The 20,385-nt window shown below is 41.7% G+C and overlaps 1 protein-coding gene across 5 annotated transcripts in view; it reads right to left on the bottom strand.

The window, feature by feature from the left end:
* Positions 1-20,385, bottom strand: part of LOC122413486 (membralin) — a 758,197-nt gene that overhangs the window by 651,068 nt on the left and 86,744 nt on the right. The window lies entirely within an intron of this gene.

The raw sequence follows: 20,385 nt of genomic DNA, 5'->3' as shown, positions 1-20,385 counted from the left end.
ATGGGCCGGACAAGTACGTTTAAGACGTATTTGAACATAATTTGTACCGATCCAATCGAAGTTGAATGTTGTGAATAATACCGGGGGATCCTGAAAATCGCAGGGAAATCGATTTTTTAAAGTCTGTACCTTCTTGAAGTAACGAATGACTTTCATATGAATTTTTAACGATTTTTATATGTTCAGGTTGAAAAAAATGGGTTGATATCGTTCTTATTATTCGAAAGAAAGGTTCTACGATTTTTTATTTCCATTAATTTTTTAGTAATTTCGATGAAACGTTCTGAGCCCGACGAGGATTCTCAACACTCATTTGTCGCCGGAGATTATATTTCAAATTATTGATAAATACTTGGCCTCGAATAGATATAATCAATTTTAGTACTGCACGTAACTTCCGTTATGACTTTTTTTTCACGAGCTTCTTTTTTCTCGAAAATAATTATTATGAATGATTAGTGGCTCCTATGCATAAAACGTCAATTTTTCAATGAAAGTTCCCAACAATTTGTTCGATAAATATTCCAAATTATCAATAAAAACTTGGCCTCCAATTGATATCATACATTTTTATACTGCATGAAACTTGGATAGTACACATTTTTCAATTTGCTCAATATTTATGAATTTTTTTGAAAATTTTTTATTTTCCTTTATAGAATTTTTTTCCTGGTTTTGAATATTTTTTCTATGTCATCCAGAAACAAGGGACCATCAATGTACTTGTCCCAACCTTTTTTCCCTAGGGGAATTTTGGGTTTTGATATCACGTTTTTTTGCTCGACTTCCTCGATTTCATTTTGATGGCTATAGAATATCAATTTCAATTTTCATACGTTATTTTGTTAGTATGTTTTTTAAGAATATTATTTTGTTAGTGCATTTTCAAAGATTTTAAACACGCACGTTGATGATATGATACTGTGATCACTTTTCCGCACCACCGCAGGGTTAGAGTTCCAGGCGCGTTTCTTTTTACGTCACGTTATGTCCATTAGGAACCCAAGAACATGAGGAAGTTCATGTTGATGGCAGGAATATGATTTTCGGCTCTTAACGTCGGATTCCGAGAAAAATGACCGATTTTTCGTCAAAATTATACTGAAAATATTTTGTCACAGGTCTTTTTTCGGTTAAAAATTTTGGTTTCCACGAAAAAAGACCAAATTTTCGTCAAAATTGTACAGAAAAAATATCGTCATAAGTCCGTCCTTGGACTTTGGCGATTTTTTTCCTTGTACTCTAATATGTTTTGTCAATTGGGAACCCAAGAGCATGGTGGAAAGCGGGTTGGAGGCCGGGATATGATTTTCGTCTTGTAACTTTGGTTTCCGCGAAAAAAGACAAACTTTTCGTCACAATTGAACTAAAAATATTTTATCACAGGTCTGTTCTTGAACTTTGTCGATTTTTCCCTTCTATTCTAATATGTTTTGCTTATTAGGAGCCCAAGAGCACGGAAGAATGCGCGTTGGAGGCCGAGATATGATTTTCAGCTTGTAACTTTGGTTTCCACGTACAAAGACCAACTTTTTGTCAAAGATGTACTGAAAATATTTTGTTACATATTTGTCCTTGGACTTTGGTGATTTTTTTCCTTGTACTCTAATATGTTATGCTCATTGGGAACCCAAGAGCACTGAGGAATGCACATTGGAGGCCGAGATATTATTTTCGGTTTGTCACTTTGGCTTCCACGAAAAAGGACTTATTTTTCGTAAAATTTGATGTAAAAAATTATCGGCAGAGATCTATCCCTAGACTTTGGCGATTTTTCCCAAGTCTTCATACCAGGAATGAAGGGATGTGAAGACTCCTTTCATAGAATAGATTTTTTCGATCCTTTTTCTCCAAAATTCAAGTCAGAGATAGATAACATTAAAAAACATCCAACAGAATTGGCAGTTTTAAGATATTATATATATTGCATTCTGAAGATAGAAATTTTTATTGCATTTGAAATGAGCTTTCCAATGACTTTTCGATGAATTCACTTTTATTCATATCACTATATCCAGAGATGCAAAGTGAATGCACACATGTCGATGCACAAAATTTTCAAATTCTACATGTACTCACCGAGTTTCAATAGGAGCAAGAAACAATATAGTGTGTCTAGACCAACAGAATCGCTTATTTTTTTATGTATTGTAACGTAACGCTCTTGCCACCTGGCCTGAACGCCGCCACACGTTGGTTCGAGCTACCTTAATTTTAAAAGGAGCAGGTATGAAAGAAACGTGAGAACGCGGAATTTAGATTTTAAAGAATTTAACAATTCCGATTTATTCAATTTTCATTGATTTCACAGGATAAATTCGTTTTTTGATTTGTGGTCGTGAAATGTTCGCGATCTCGCTCGCCAATTGTGAAAAATTTTGTTTCACTCGCCGTTTCAAACAATTTTTAATTTACGCGTTTTTCGCCTATTTTCAAAATAATAGTTGCAATAATTCAATCGTGTTTCGATTTTATACAATAAAAGAAATTATTATAGGTTTGACGCGATATAACCTCAAATTCGTACCGCGGCCTTTTTGATTATTTGAAATTTACACGATTTACAAACTTTACAGAAATCTCGGTTTTGTTTGACTCGGACTCGATTAGTTTCAACTTTGAATTTAAAAAGAGAATTTACAAATTTACAAATCAATTTACAAGAAAAATCATCCCTGATTCTAGCAAGCAAAAAAGAAATAAAAATTGGTTAAGTTAAGGAACAAACCCCAGGCTCTGGGATTGAAACGTCACCGAATCGCTCCGAGATCCCGTGCAACGGAAATTTTGAAAGTTTAGAGGTTAGGTGCGGACCCTGGACTCTGGGATTGAAACGTCGCCGAATCGCTCCGAGATTCCAGGCATCCAGGAAAAATTAGGATAATAGGTTAGGTTGCTTGCCAAAATCAAGAAGGGTGTTTGAGGTCAGCCTTTTTGTTCCGAGTCAGAATTTTGAGGAAGGACTCCTCCCGAATGAGCCGTGCACCGACTCTTATACCCCGTTCCCCACTCAAAAAACGCCGAATTTGCCTGTTTCGGACGTGTTCTGCGCATTCTCTTGTGACGGGCTTCTCTATTGGTTCTTTGCCATGATTCGCGCCTTGCTATTGGCTGATCGCTATTTTGCCCGATGCGCCGAATTCCGCTTTTAATAATTTTTAGCTCAGCGTGACTTTAAAATAATAAAATTCTAATGAAAATTGCCATTATTTAATTAGTTGCATGATTTGACCTCATTGTTTTATTTAATATCGTTAATTTCAATTTTATTCGTAAAATCGGGAAAAGTCACGTTCGGGTTCCTATAGCCCATGAACGCTTACCCCCGCGCATGCGCCGTAAGCACGCGTCTCGCTCTAATTGAAATAATACAAATTTTTCTACAAGTTTTAACCTTTTCATTCATTTTCTTCGATTCGTTATAATTTTCCACTTCATTTGAGCCTAGTTACAATATAATGAAGGTGATAATAAATAAAAAATTTTACACACAAACAACTAAAATATGTTATAATCATAATGGAGTTTAATATTTGTCGGGAGATGTCTCTAACTCTTACTCAATGATTTGATTAGAGACTTCTCCCGACAAATATTAAATTCCATTATGATTATAACATATTTTAGTTGTTTGTGTGTAAAATTTTTTATTTATTATCACCTTCATTCTTTGTACAATCATTCAACTTCGACAATTACTATATTAAAATATTTATTTTCATATATAAATGACTTAACTACCATCAATCGATATTAACCATAAAAATCGAATCTCGAGGGAGTTGTATTAAATGGTTTCTTATCTATCTTATTATTAATCTATTTTTATTTCAGTCTTTTCAAAGTTTACTGCAATTTTCTTAAGAAAAAGAGTTTAAAATCATTTTCTGGAAACGCATATCCTTTTTTTACAATATTGTTTTTTTCTAACATTCATTTTTTCTTGACTTCGTTTCATTTTAAATACGCTATATAATTTTTCAGTCGGGAGTTTTTTAAATGTTTTTTTAAAACATTATTTTTACAAAGTTGTTTTTTATAACATAAATTTTTTTTAAACCTTTTTTTCAAACATTTTTTTTAACAAAGTTGTTTTTTCGAACACTCATTTTTTTATTACTAAAAAATTTATTATTTCATAATTTTTAAAGTTCACTACGATTTCTTAGTCCCAATAATTTTTATTTACTAAAACATTTATTATTTCATACTTTTTAAAGTTCACTACGATTTCTCAGTCCCAATAATTTTTATTATTATTTTACATGATATTTTCTCGTTTTCACTATATTTTTCAATACACTATATAATTTTTTCACTCGGGAGTTTTCTTCCTTTATTTTTGCCTATCAATCGTTATTTTTTGGTTTTTTTGTAGAATACCATCAAATCAGTCTTATTGAATGAAAAAAAGTTAATGAAATTGTTGATTTTTTTTTTCGATCGTCGTATTAATTGTACACGTTGTACTAAGAAAAAAATGAATGATTAACTGTCCTAATAAGTACTGTATATTTTGAACATGTACTTCGAGAAAAAATGTCCAAAAATGTGACACAACGTTGTAACATCACTGTGAGCTGAATATCCGACAATTCAGTGTCCTGCACACAATAAGCCTTTCTTTTGTCAAGTTTCCCAATTTGTTTATTAGCTTCGCATCAGCTTGCATTCTCCGTTTCACATGCAGTGTCCACAACAAATAGCAGACGTCTCGATTCATGGGTTGAGTAATAGAGGAAAAAAAGTGGAAGAGTAACAAATCAGTGGTGCATTTTTTTTACATTCGTGTCGTTAATTCCAGAAATAATTTAGGAAAAAAAATTAATAAAAATCATGTATAATTGTTGTCAAAATTGCACTTCAATAGCGCCATATTTCCGTGGGACACGAGCGCCGCCATCGGTAGTGCGGATCGCTAATAGCTGAGAGCTGATTGAAAGGCGATCCAGAACAGCGTGAAGTAGTCGATAGTGGAATATGATGCGATATATTTAAACTGAGTATAGCGTAAATATCAATTAAAAAGGAAAATATTCAATAGATTTTGATTAAATTTGCTTTAGAACACTCTCTGCCACTCACAGAAGGACAAGCACAAAATTGGTTAAGACAACTATCACCGTTTTCGAAAAAACTGGCGACAAAGGAATATCCCCCCACCCACTGATCGCAGTGAAACGCATACCTCCCGTCTTTTGGCCCTGCGGGCAGTCGGGAGTTAAAAATATTAGAATGCACTAGATTAGACACTTTTATTTAATCAACATTTTTTTTAATTTAAATGATTTCATTTATATACAACCAATTTCGCGAGATTTTTTTCAATATAATTGCATGACATACAATTTAGGAAGGCACACAGTTTGGAAAGAGCGTTTGAGGTTATAATGAACGAACGTTTTTTTTTCTCGCAACTCTCCTGTTGAAAATTTAACCAAATAAGAACAAATGATTGCAAGAAAATTATGTAACAAAATAAACGTAAAAGTCAAAGTGTTTATACAAGGAGACATTTCCCAACCTTAATGTTTATATTGTTACGTCCTGGAGATTCGTCTCGATACTTTGCCCCAAAAATTATGCCTATTTTAATAAGAGATACAACGTAATATAGTACGTGAATAAAATAATTATCCGAAGAGACGAACCGCTCGCGGTCCGCCTCGCTTAGAGATAAGAAAACCCAACTCAGCAGCGACGAACGCCGTGAGACGGTTCGCCATGAGAAAATGCTGAAGCATCAATCCAAGATCATGGGAACCTCGGCCTAAGCATTTTCGACTGACTCGGACAACATAGCCGGAGTCAGTGGGAAAAATGAAAAAGGGCAGTTAGTCTTGATCCGCAAATCAAACCGAACGGTTCTCCTCCCGCTTTGGTCGCTCTGATAAAATACAAAATATCAATGTAAATGGTATCACTTAATCCGTTCTAAATTTTGAATATAATTTGTCATCTTCAAACATTACTCGCGCGGAGGTCCATTTTTATTTCATCCGCGCGAATATATCCGCGAACAACGGTTCCGCCCGCTATTCTCCACTCGTCTCTTTCCAATCGCCGTCGGCTGCATACCGGGTGGTACCAGAACGAGGGACCTCACCATTGCCACAGATATCACCGCACTCTTCTCGAATATCTTAAGCAACAGCGAAAAGGTAAGTGGGTTCCATCCAAATTGTAAAATAAAAGGGTTCGTCTGTCACTCGACACCGCTTCAATCCCCGGTCTCTCACAGCTGACCGAAACTGAAGCGTAGTTTGCGACCACGGTAAGATCAAATCATACCGGGACGTAACAATATATTAACAAACACTTGCGAACACATAGCCATGAGATTGATCTAAACCGCACTGTTTTCACGAAATTCGCATAACACATTTTACAGTTATATAAGAACTGTGAATCGAATTTACACATCTCGCACTGTTTTCCCGAAATTTTATTATATGAACGATGAACGAATTTACGCAGACGGTGACCGAAAGAATTTATTTTGACAGTAGATATAAATTATGTGACACGAAGGGTGCGTTCGACTTGGGTGCTTACACGCTTTCAGCGTCTGAACGTAGAGTATCATAAAACAAACATGGGAACGATGATGTTACAAGAAGACCGACGGTGTGAAGATAGACGACAGGACCATTGAGAAGTTTTCTAATCGGCGATTGATTGAAACCGGTATTTTCTCGGTGCGGATTGGCTATGAAGGGCATCAAAATGCTCTTATATGTGTCGGTCAGAACGCGTATACAGATACCTCCAGTTCATAAGTGTGTTAGTAACTTTTGCATAATCTTAGGCCTGTGCAAAGTTTTTTTTCAGCAATTACGGCACCGATCACATTGACTTTGGGCTCATTCGAAAGGGATTTTGAAAATTAGTCTCCAAACTGATTTTCGCTTTACAACAAATCTAGAAAATCACATGCCAGTTTTACCCCCACCACCGCGAATTGGTTTATTCCAGAGATAATATAGTCTCGGCGAGCTAGGGCCAGCAGACGACAGGGTTGTCAATGTACTTGTCACGAGACTCTACCGAGTCTCTTGATCCAACACAGATTACCATATGACCTATGTGATACTGTGTACAGGTATGCGTATACAGGTATACGTTTATTCCGAATTCAGTGATTTCCGTATGAAGTCGTGTACTAAGTTCCAGAGGGTTATTCGTCTCTTTTATTTCAGTACACGTCCTTGCTATGTCTTTACTCGTTTCGATAAATTTTTATTTATATAAATATCGAAAATGAAATATATCCTTGTGTCGTTTCCCCGATGATAGTAAATAAATTTGTCGATCTCTAAACGTCAGCGTCAGAAAACGATCTGTCAAAATGTGCTATGTCAAAAAACATCTGCAGACTTCGATTGTCAAAAAAAGATCAGTACCGAGTTGGCTATGGAAAAACTTCAAAAAATTCACATTCGAAAACCCTATTCAGTGTGAATATTCAAAAAATCCTGAGATACGTTGATAATTTCAGATCCATCATACATGAAACATGTATTTATTTCTAAATTTCCAACTCGCCGCCTACGCGGAGTCGTTACTTTTGCTTCCTCATACAGGAAGCTATGTGATGGTGAAATTTTTATTTTTCCAGTGTTCAATAGCAATGTGCTTAAACTGTCACAAAACGTCGATAATTCATATCTATAAGAATGTCCGGATGTGTATGTATGTGTGTGTGCGTGAGCGTGTGCGTGTGTGCGTGTGTGCTGGTGTGCGTGTGTGCTGGTGTGCGCGTGCGCGTGTGCGTGTGTGTGTGTGTGTGTGTGTGTGTGTGTGTGTGTGTGTGTGTGTGTGTGTGTGTGTGTGTGTGTGTGTGTGTGTGTGTGTGTGTGTGTGTGTGTGTGTGTGTGTGTGTGTGTGTGTGTGTGTGTGTGTGTGTGTGTGTGTGTGTGTGTGTGTGTGTGTGTGTGTGTGTGTGTGTGTGTGTGTGTGATTTTTCAATTAATCTATATCCCGTGAAAAAGTTGCCGATGCTTACCATATTGCCAATGCTTCGCTCGATATTCGGTAAACGACCGTTGGACCCGAGCACGGGCCAGCATGTTTGCCCACGTTTAGTCATTGCTAAACTTGGGCGTTGCGATCCAACAACCAGCCAACTCTCGGCCGGTGTCGGTTCATAACTGGCAACCGACCGTTGGGACTCGGCGTTGGGCCCGAGCACGGGCCAGTATACTTGCCCACACTTATAGCCAATGCCGAACTTGAGCAATGGAACCCGATAATCGCCCGCGCCTTGGCTGGTGTCAGTTCATGACTGGCAGCCAACCATTGGTGGCCGTCATTGTACCGTACCTCGGGTTTAGATACACAATCGGTATCTGCTCATCAGCCTAGACTCAGCCAACACTGTCTTGCAAACGGCAGCCATTGATGATCAACTTCTGGTCATCCATTTATTGTTCATCAACCGATTTGTTATTAATCCAAGAATATGTTGTTGCTCGCACTCAACAAAATAATCGAATCTTTGAAGTAATTTTTTTTTTCAGTATATATAATATTCGGTGGATACATGTTTTGTTGTCTTCATTTTTTTGATATTGCAAACGAATTAAAATTTTTGTATAATAATAATAATAATAATAATAATAATAATAATAATAATAATAATAATAATAATAAGCTCTGCAAAATCCAACCCTACGTCCGAGATTTCTCACGTGCAGGGCGGGCAACGCGTTCTTTTGCATGCGGCTAGCAGGGCTCTGGACACACATACACACACTCACACTCACACACTACACAAACACTTACACGCACACGCCTTTCGACAAACCGGGGACGTGAATGCTCGGGGACCCTATAAACGGGTCCTACCGAAAAGCGAATGTCTGGGGACTCCTATAAACAGAGTCGCCCGAAAGCGTATGAAGGGGATCCCTATAAACGGGCTCTCCCCGTGAATGGAGCCCGGTTTGTCATCACGGGCACTCACACCCACGCAGACTCGACAGGGGGGAACACTGAACACACAGGGAGGGGGGGGACCTCAGGGGCCGTGCGTTGTCCCAGCGCGGTTCGTGGAGTCGCGACCACGAGGGACCCGTAGCACGATGGGACAGACAAAAATGGACATGCACGAACAAAATAAGGACTTACCTCAAGTGGTAACCCCTCCTCAGGGGAAATCCACCCCGGGTTCCGATCGGGTGAAAGCCCCGGTGGCCACGGACAGCGGCACGGATTTTGAGGGCCGCACTTTGTGCACGGTGACGAGGAGGACGACACGGAACAAAGAGACGAACAAGACGTTACTGAACATATCGAGACGACAAAGGACGGACAGCGTCTCCAGCGGAAGCAGCGCGGCAAGCTATGCTTCCGCCGTTGACAACGCGATACAAACGACGAAACGAACAGCAACAACAACGGGCGTCAAACATGACTTGACGGAACTGCTGCGGCTCATCCACGAGACTGCGACGAAAATGGCCAAAGCAGCTAACGTACAAAAAAACATGAACATGACGGTAAAGACAGGAATCAAGACGATCCTGGAGACTGTTGACATCGCGCTGCATACGCAGATGGAAGCAGCTACAAAGGGCCGTCTTGTAGACAGTGACAAGACGTCGACGGGCAACATGAACGACAAAGAGACGCCACGGACGAAACGGAAACGGTCGCCGACTGGGACCACGCCGGAGTCCTCTCAAAAGAGGCCACCGACGACGGAACAGGCCGCGGACTGGCAGACAGTTACACGGAGGGACAAAAACCAAACAAAAAAGAAGACAGACGCGACAACCCGAGCTGTCGGGAGCGGCCCGGCCCCCCGGCAAAGGGGAAAGGCTGTTCTCGTCAAACCGGGAACGGACATGACGTACTCGGACATAGTACGGAAGATACGGTCGACGGTGGATCCGAAGAAGAGTCACGTGCAGGTGACGACTCTGAGGAAGACCAAAAACGGTTTGTGCCTGCTGAAGCTGCAGGCGGACGCAAGCAAGCCAGACAAACGGGACGAATTTGAGCGAGAGATACAGGACGCAATAGGGGAAGCGGGCAGCGTCAGGGCTCTGACCTCCAAGGTTCAACTGGAGATCATGGACCTGGACTGCGATGCGACTCCGGATGTCGTGAGGGACGCTCTGAGACGAGAGACGGGACGAGACGTGGACTTTCGAGTTCACATTTTCGGTCCGAACCGTGCCGAGCAGTACATGGCGGTCTGCGAACTTGATTCGCGGGAAGCCGATGCGCTGCTCCGGCGCGGCAGGATCGGAATAGGCTGGGTGCATTGCCGCGTTCGGAAACGACTGACGGTCACGAAATGTTACAGGTGCCTTGGCTTCGGCCACGTAAAAGCCGACTGCAAGGACGTGGACAGGACGAAATGTTGCCGCAAATGCGGCGCATCCGGACACCATGCGACGGACTGTAAAAACAAACCGGTCTGTCCACTGTGCTCCGAGGCCCGGTACAAGGACGTAGTGCACCTCGCCGGAACGGGTAGGTGTGCCATGTTCCGAGCCGCGCTGGAGGAGTGCCGGAAGCAGGCCGGAAGATGGACAAAATAGTTCAGGGAAACCTGAACCGAAGTAGGACCGCAGACATGCTCCTACCACAGATAGCCGACGAACATGACGCGGACATCCTGATCCTGTGTGAACCATACAGGAAAAGGACGACCCAGACGTACATCACGAACGAGACAGAGACCACGGCTATCTGGGTAACGGGGGCCACCCAATCGCGAGTCTCCGACCGTGGAGTAGGGGACGATTTCGTCTGGGCCAGGGTGGGCGCTGTCACTTACGTCAGCGTCTACCTGACGCCCAACTGCACTGCGGCGGAATTCGAGAGGAAGGCGGCGCTCCTAGAAGACGGAATCAGGGACCTGCCCGGGGATGTCATCGTTGCGGGGGATCTCAACGCGAGGGAAACCGAGTGGGGAATGACAGAAACGAACAGACGCGGACGACTGCTACTGGAAATGGCCGCAAAGCTGGACCTGGTAGTGGTAAACACGGGAAATACGCCAACGTACAGACGACCAGGGTTCGGAGACTCCATCCCTGACGTGACGCTGACGTCGGACGGAATCCTGTCACGGCTGAGGGGGTGGCGGGTGATCGAGGACTATACAGCCAGCGATCACCAGTACATCACCTTCGAAGTGGCAGGACGGACAGAAACAAGACGAACTAGCTCCCACCGACCCCCGCGGTGGAACCTCGACAAACTCGACGGACGTAAATTTTCTGAGGAGTTGATGGCAGCACCAGCTCCGATGACGAAAATTCCCCCCGAGCTGACTGGCCGGCAAAGGGCGGAGAGACTGACGGCGAGACGGCCAAACTAATGCCGAAACGACGACAGATACAGAAAAGACGACCACAATACTGGTGGACGGACGAGATCGCCGAATTGCGCAGGATTTGCCTGGCTAATCGGCGACGAGTGACGAGGGCTGGGGGCGGACCCGAAAGGGAAAACCTTCAGGCCATATACAAAACAGCACGGAAGACGCTGACGAAGGCAATACGGGACAGCAAGACGCGATGCTGGAAGAAGCTCTGCGAGGAGGTGACCGAGGATCCCTGGGGAACCGGTTACAAAATTGTGACCGGCAAACTAGGGGCTCGAGTTCCACCAGAACTCAAAGATGCCGAAACAGCAGGACGGATTGTTGACGGATTGTTTCCGCCGCACCCGATACGGACGAACGTGACGGACGACGCTGACGTGCCGGCGCCCCCCGTCTTTGTCGCTGAGGAGCTCACCAGAGCAACGAAGGCGATGAAGACTGGTAAGGCGCCGGGACCAGACGGAGTACCGGCTGAGATCCTCCGGCTCGTGGCTCGCCTACGGCCGGGGATACTTCTCGACCTGTACAACACGTGCTTGACGACAGGAACGTTCAGCGATCGGTGGAAAGATGCGAGGCTCGTCCTTATCCCGAAAGGTAAGGGCGACCCTAACACGCCCTCGGCCTACCGACCGTTGAGTTTACTCGACACGACAGGTAAACTCTACGAACAATTACTGAGACCGAGACTGACGGACGCGATGCAGGCCGGAGGGGGTCTCTCCGACTTGCAGTTCGGTTTCAGGAGGGGTCGATCGACGATTGGAGCAATCCAAAAGGTGGTTGACTCTTTCCTGGAACTGGACAGACACTGCCACGCAGCCCGACCTGTCGTGCTGCTGGCGACGCTGGACATCAGGAAGGCTTTCAACTCGGCCAGGTGGGTGGATATCTTGGAGGCGCTGAAAATCAACTTCGGGATCCCATCATACTTGGCTCGGGTTGTGGAGGATTACCTGAAAAACAGACGAATAACGTGCGAGACGATCGAAGAACAGGTAACAAGACAGGTCACCGCTGGGGCTGCTCAGGGGTCGATACTGAGACCTGACTTCTGGAATGGCTTATACGACAGCCGGCTTCGGCTTGGGATGCCGCTCGGAGTGACCCTCGTCGCCTACGCTGATGACGTAGCGGTGGTGATCACAGAGCGATCTCCCGAGCTGGCGCAGCTAACGTTGAACCAGACCATGAGACGAGTTGGACGTTGGATGACAGACCACGGACTGCAACTCGCAACTGAAAAGATGGAACTGACGTTTCTTACGAGAAGACGCATACAGACCATACTTCCCATGAGAGTGGGGACGTATGAGACGGAGACCAAGGGGGAAGTCAAGTACCTTGGGGTAACCCTTGATACGAAGATGACCTTCTGGCCTCATATACAGAAGACGGCTCAGAGGGCGGCAGAGAAGATAGCATCCTTGAGCCGCCTGATGGCAAACACGACGGGACCGAGACCGGAGAAATGGCGACTGCTTATGGCAACAGCCCACTCGATCCTCCTATACGCCGCGGAAATATGGGCAGACTCCCCGAAGACGAAAAAGTACTGTAAAACGATGACTATGGTACAGAGACAGGGAGCGCTGCGAATCGCTTGCTCCTACCAAACAGTCTTTGCACAAGCTGTTCTGGTGGTGGCGGGCGTAATTCCCGTGGACCTCCTTGCCTTTGAGCGCGAGAGGATCTAGGGGAGCAGCGCAGACATAGGACGGAAGAACGCGACAGTAGCCGAGCGCGAAAGGACGATCGACGAATGGCAAGGACGGTGGACAAACGGACACGATGGTAACTGGACGAGACGACTTATACGGGACCTGAGGCCGTGGCTCGGAAGGAAGTTTGGCGACGTAAATTTTTACGTTACCCAGCTCCTGACGGGTCACGGTTCCTTCCGACGGTACCTCCACAGAATGAACAGAGTACGGACACCGGACTGTAAGTACTGTGGACACGAACGAGACGACGCGGAACACCCGTTTTTCGTATGCGTCCGCTGGACAGGACTCAGACGAGAACTGGAGACAACGGTTGGCAGCATCTCCCCCGATAACATCGTCGAGGTGATGCTGCACGAACCGGAATGGTGGCGCTTAGTCGCCACTTTCACGGAAACAATACTGAGACGGAAGAACGCGGACGGCTGCTTGACAGATGACTGAGCAGACGGAGTGACGCGACGTTACGAGAACGGTGGGACAGAACGGACGAACGAACACAGACAGAACCCCCAGTCAGAAGTAATATCAACATAGTCCCTGGCTGGGGGGAAGGACAACAAGGAGGTGGCGGTTTTAGTGGGTAGGCCTGTTTTTTTGGGAGTCCCACATACCCATGTAGTCCGTAAGACTACATGGAATCCGTAAAAAGGATTTCCGCAACTCCTTGGTAAAAAAAAAACCTTTTAATAATATACAGATTAGTCATTTAATTTTTTCGACTTTATTAGTTAATCGGCTGAGTGATAAACTTTTTTCAGTTTTCTTACCAAAATTCGTACGAGCTAATGAGTTATCGAATTACATGAAATTTTGTTTCCGGAGATTTTATGGTTATGTACCAAATTTGGTCTAAATTGGTTGAGAATTAAAAAAGTTATTTCAATATATACATAATACAATACCAGAATGGGCCCGAAATTTTATTGGGAGAATGTTGATGCAAAAATAGGAAGTAGTCGATAGTGTAGTGGTTAGCGTCTCGGACAAACTAGGCAGCCATTAAGTAGGAAAGTTGTAGGTAGGCAGTTCAAATCCCCTCTGAAGAATTTCAACTCTAAAGAAAATATACGGAACTGTTTTTTTTTTAACGAATCAAAATTTTCACAATGACGGATAATTGTATAGAGTGATAAAATAAGCATGATTGAATATAAATATTATTTAATTAAATAATCGATAACAGGCATTCGCTGGGGAATGACGCTGGGTGAATGTGGGGCTAGCATTGGGCAAACACCGGCCCAGCGTTGGGCCGTTGTCCAGACTAACGCTGGGCCGATACTGGTCCCGAGCTCTAGCCTACCGTAGGACCGTAGCTATCACTCCAACCATGGTTCTACGGTTGGCCATGTTGTATCGCCAACGGTCGTCCAACCATCGCGTATAGTTGGCGCTGTACTGCACCGAGCTTGAGCCAATGGTGCCGTTTTTCACGGGACGCTCACTAAGAACGGATTTTGTTCGTTCTCTACCCAAAAAAAATTATTTTTTTTTTTTCATTTTCTATATGCGTTGTCTGTCAGTCAGTCAGTCAGTCAGTCATTCAGGCAGGAGACCACTTCAGAATTTTCAAAAAATCGATTTTTTTTTTTATTACATATTTCGAAAGTATGATACCAAAAGAATATTATGACCAAAGGAAAACTCAAAATATCGAATATATACAGAGTTATCGCATTTGGAGTGCGGGAACAATATGCGGTCAGGTGGCTCGGGCCGTTAGAGGCAGAGCGACCTTTGCTTCCTTTGTTTACCTTTTGTATGGTCAAGCAGCTGTTTCGGGGAATTTTTTTGGAACGCTCTGCTACTCCTTTTCATGTGAATGCTATTATATATATATCTATATAGTGTGAAACTCTAGGTATGCGAAACGAAACGTTGCTCGAGCAATAGAATCAGTTTAGCTCGAAAGTTTGTCGTGAACGGTTGAATTTTCAAAACGAAAATGCCGAACTATATAAAAGGAACACGAGGTAATATAGCTCGGAAGTGTGTTAAAAAAAAAACGATTTCAAGGAAATCAATTCGTTGATGAGAGCGGGGAGAATTTCGGGTCGAGTACAAGTGACGGTGCAAGTGCAAGTGCTAAAAAACTAAAGACTGGGTGCACAGAGGATATTCGTACAAATCCTTTGCACGCATATAGAATGATTGAGTTTTTAACAGTTTTTATGGCTCTATCAGAAATTTTAATCTGTGCTGTTTGCAAGCAAAGGGTAAATTTTTGCTGCTGGGGTGTTTAATGATGGCTTTTCTTCGATCCTGAGGATTATGAATGCATTGGACATAATCGTTGGTACCAACTGCAGAGTTTTCGCCGAAACCACCGATGAGGCGCGAATTGCACGAGAGGACCGGAGGAGTCTTTCTACGACAAAAGAAGCTCGTACAGCCCGGAAAAAGCAGCTAGCGGAGGAAAATCAGTTTTTCGAGGAAGTCGAAGGACTATTGTACGCGCCTGGAATAGCCGATTAATCCGTAAGTTACTACAATTAATCATTTTCTCATGTTGAAACTTTAAACGCGATTATCTCGAAACTACTTTTTCAAAAACTGCTCGTGTTGTAGCTCAAAAAGTTATCGACCGATTTGGATGAAATTTTGTGAGGTTACTCTCAGTAATATTATCGGAAGGATATACCTAAAGTTTCAAAAGTAGCGTGTAAATAAATAATTTTTTGGGGGTCAAATATGTCGAAAAAATGGTCGAAAATTCGAACTTTGGAGTAAAAAGGCTCCCAAATTTTGAATTTTGCACTTTTTCATCCTTTTATAGGTATATCCTTCCCCTTAATATGTCAGTAAAAGAATGACCCTTATTAAATCTTTTTCAGATCAACCGAAAAAGAGTGGCAACTGCAGCAGTTTTCGATGTCGCGGGAAACAGGCGTCCGGAGCTCCTTAATACCGCCGCCATTTCTTTGGTCATCCCGGAAAAAAAAATTCTTTTGAATACTTAACAGTTCCAATAAACTTTTGTCCAAATTTGGAAATAATCGGATTATTTTATTCCCTCTAAAAAAAATCCCAAAAAATACCTGTTTTTTACGCTCCTAAAGTGGTCTCCTGCCTTCAGTCAGTCACGCAACAGATATATATATTAGGGTGATTTGTTTTGAGCGAACATTTTTTTTTCTTTACTCCCGCAGCCTAATATCATTCTTTATGCTGAAAAAAAGACCCTGTCCAAAGGGGAGCTCTGAATTTTAATTCTAAGTACTTTTTTTTCAATTTTGAAGATTTCCTATTTAACATACACGTAAATTTTTATTTTTTTTTCTTTAATTTTCATAACTCTGCGGCATTTGATGGTATCATCACACCCACAAATAGGATTTCTTCAGAATTGAACGCTCTAAAAAAGTCCCCATTGCAGCGAAAGCGTAACTCACACTGGTGAGTAATTGCGCTTTGCTAAACCTGATTTTTTCCTGATATTATCATGAGATTAGACATTATCTCGTTAAGAACGAGAGCTACAGAAAAAATGTGAATAATGAACTTTTAGGAAATTTAATTTCCTACAAAAAAGGTCTTATAAATGTAAGCCATACAATTGATAGTTTGAGAGATATTCAACATTTAGAAAAATAATTTGCTGAAAATCGATAAAATTGCTAGGTTTATGGCTTCACAAATTCGTCATGAGAAATTATACAATTTTCAATGATCACAATGATCAATTTTAACCTTTTTATATTAATTTGAAATTCAACTAGACAATGACTAATTGGTGATCTATTACTTGTTCAATCGGTAAAAATCCTGTTGCACGGTTTATTGCAAGTAGCTTGATATTTCAAAGAAAATATGAGTTACATGCTATTCTCATTTTATCAGAGGTGTAACGTTTATTTTTCTCGAAAAATCAAGAGTGTCCGAGTGAACCGTGTAACCATTTTGCAGCAATTTCTCTCGCACTTACGCAAGTGATAAATCACCTTAACACTTAGTGAACTGATAACGACACAAATTGACAAAATTTCGTTTTTTATAGTAATTAAAATTGGGTTTCAGAAAATAAAATTATTTTGGATAGCAATGCTAGGTTATTTACTCTGTAACTCAACTGAATTTAAAATTGAAAACGAAGGTGTATTGAAATGATTAAATGATTCTTCATATAAAAAGGTTGGTAATAAATAAACAATTATTAAATGAAAAAATTCTTATTAATGTCATATTACGTTTTCCAATAATTATAAAAATATTATTTATGAAAAAATAAATAACTTTTTTTGAGTGTTTTGATGATTTAAAAGACATAAAACTAGCAATTTTATCGATTCTCAGCAAATTATTTTTCTAAATGTTGAATATCTCTCAAACTATCAATTGTATCGCTTACATTTATAAGACCTTTTTTGTAGGAAATTAAATTTCCTAAAAGTTCATTATTCACATTTTTTCTGTAGCTCTCGTTGTTAACGAGATAATGGCTAAACTCATGATAATATCATGAAAAAATCAGGTTTAGCGACCCGCAATTACTCACCAGTGTGAGTTACGGTTTCGCTGCAATGGGGACTTTTGTAGAGCGTTCAATTCTGAAGAAAACCTATTTGTGGGTGTGATGATACCATCAAATGCCGTAAAGTTATAAAAATTAAAGAAAAAAAAATAAAAATTTACGTGTATTTTAAATAGGAAATCTTCAAAATTGAAAAAAAAGTACTTAGAATTAAAATTCAGAGATCCCCTTTGGACAGGGTCTTTTTTTCAGCGTAAAGAATGATATTTGGCTGCGGGAGTAAAGAAAAAAAAATGTTCGCTCAAAACGAATCACCCTAATATATATATATATATATATAGATGGAATTATTTCGCTGGAAGAAAGGAAAAGTTAAAATTGCTGTCATTGTAATATAAACTGGGGGGTCATTCTAGAAGCTTAAACATGTTTATTGTTGCAAAATGCTTTTCGTTTATTTATCGATGTACAGTAATATCCCTTGTATATTATAGGAGAATTGATTTGCAATTGTTATTAATTTGACGCAAAGTAAAAATTATTTGGAAATAACTTTCTCAATCCCCTCTGTATTCATACTTATGATCCATCAGTCCTAGAAGGGCCCTGATTTTTATTTAAGTGAAAAATTTAAATGAAAAGTGATGGGCCGGACAAGTACTTTTAACACATATTCAAACATAATTTGTTGAGGGGAATCGATTTTCTTCTAAATCTCTGCCACCATAGAGTAACAAATTACAATACCTTTGATGTGATTGTTTTTTGGATTCAAACGCTCCATAGAACAATTTCATAATAATAAAACTCGGAATTACTAATAAAATGCTTATCCTTCAATTGATATCATAAATTTTAGTGCTGCACGTAACTCAAATGGTAACTTTTTTGATTCATTAGAACTCTCTCAAGTTCTTGATAGTTCTCCCATAAGAATGAATATTCCGAATTACCCTTAAATACGTGGCCTCGAATCGACATTATCAATTTTAATGCTGCACGTAACTTAGATCAAATTTTTTGTCAATTGATTTAGCTTTTAGAATAACATAAGAAGAATGGAGCATCGGTTTGAAATTTTTTTCGAATTGTTTTGTTGAAAGTATTTACACTTTGTTTTATCATTTTTTTTATGGATTTTTTTTACACGTTTCGGGATATGATCAGGAAACAAGGGACCATCAATGTAGTTGTTCCAACCTTTTTTCTCTAGGGTATGATATTTTGAAGAGAAGTACATAGGGATTTGAAAAAATATTGATTTTTAAAAAATAGGCACGCATTTGAAATTTAAGATCTATTTTCGAGAAAAATTTCTCGTCAGTAGTAGAGCTATGCGGGTTCCGCACCATGTAGGGATCTACCTTACCGACCGTCGGTAAAGTAGATTCCCTGCTCAAACCCAAACAAACCCAAACGGTCGGTAATGAAGATGGCCGCCCAAACCCAAACGGCCGGTAATAAAGATGGCAGCCCAAACCCAAACAAACCCAAACATCGAACTGAGCTCTAACCCAAACAAACCCAAACATGTGATCGAACTGAGCTCTAACCCAAACAAACCCAAACATGTGATCGAACTGAGCTCTAACCCAAACAAACCCAAACATGTGATCGAACTGAGCTCTAACCCAAACAGACCCAAACATGTGATCGAACTGAGCTCTAACCCAAACAAACCCAAACAAACCCAAACATGTGATCGAACTGAGCTCTAACCCAAACAAACCCAAACAAACCCAAACATCGAACTGAGCTCTAACCCAAACATTGAGCTCAAACATTCAAAGTCCGCGCGCCGTATAGTTCGCGTAAATGCCGATAGATGGCGATTTGGCTAGTGGGATCTCTCGTGTGCGAAGCCTCGGCTGGACGAGCATATAAGGCGGCGAGTATCGCTTGGATTTCAGAGAATTTCCAGGAGCGACAATGGTAAGTCTATCCCATAATAATTCTCTCATGTACCTTTTTTGAAATCACCACATTTTGCAGGTGTACAACAACGTGTGCTTGTGCGGCATGCACGAGTGGGATCCCCGCTTCGGCCGGCAGGTGCTGGACCTCCCGCTGCCGGCATTTGCGGGGATTGAGGAGCCACCACCCGCACCAGCACCATCCCCAGCATCATCACCAGTACCATCCCCAGCACCAGCACCATCACCAGCACCAGCACCATCACCAGCACCAGCACCATCACCGGCACCAGCTCCAGCATCGGAGGAGGGGAAAAGGTCTATCCTCGAGGACGACCTCTTCCTCTCCGAAGATGATAACCCTCCCGCTCCAAAAATGAAGCAGCCCTCAGGGGATGTTAAAAGAAAATCAATTCTTATCCCTCCCCTGAAGGCTGCTCCATCTAGGAAGAGGGTGCGTATTATCGTACCCAAGGGCCCTGCTAAAGAAAACGCCGACCCTTGGGTACGCAAAAGCACAGCACCGTTGAGACCACCCACTACGGCTCAACGGTTGCTTAAATGTATTAAAAATATTTAAAAAATTAAAAAAAAAAATGTAAAAAATTTAAAAAAAATTAAAAAAAATGTAAAAAAAATAAACGGTCGTCAAAAAAGCGACCACCCAAACAAACTGAGCCTCAATTCTTTTTTTACCACTTTTATTCAAAGAGAATTTACATTTTCGATGGATGAAAAGTCACACTGGGTAAAATAGTCTTTCAACGTCGTCGTTTCGGGGATGCACTCGGTAGAGTCCGCTTGCTGTCGGAGGAGGAGCCATGTTTTCAGCGCGCACGCGTTGTTCACCGCGCAATGGGAAGGATTCCATCCGCTCTTGTGATTGGTGCACGAGTCGGTAGCGTTCGCGGTCAATTGACGGAGCGATGGGCA

This window comes from Venturia canescens, chromosome 7 (assembly GCF_019457755.1).
Source record: "Venturia canescens isolate UGA chromosome 7, ASM1945775v1, whole genome shotgun sequence".
Classification (NCBI taxonomy): Eukaryota; Metazoa; Arthropoda; class Insecta; order Hymenoptera; family Ichneumonidae; genus Venturia; species Venturia canescens.
This window is presented reverse-complemented; position numbering and strand designations above follow the sequence as displayed.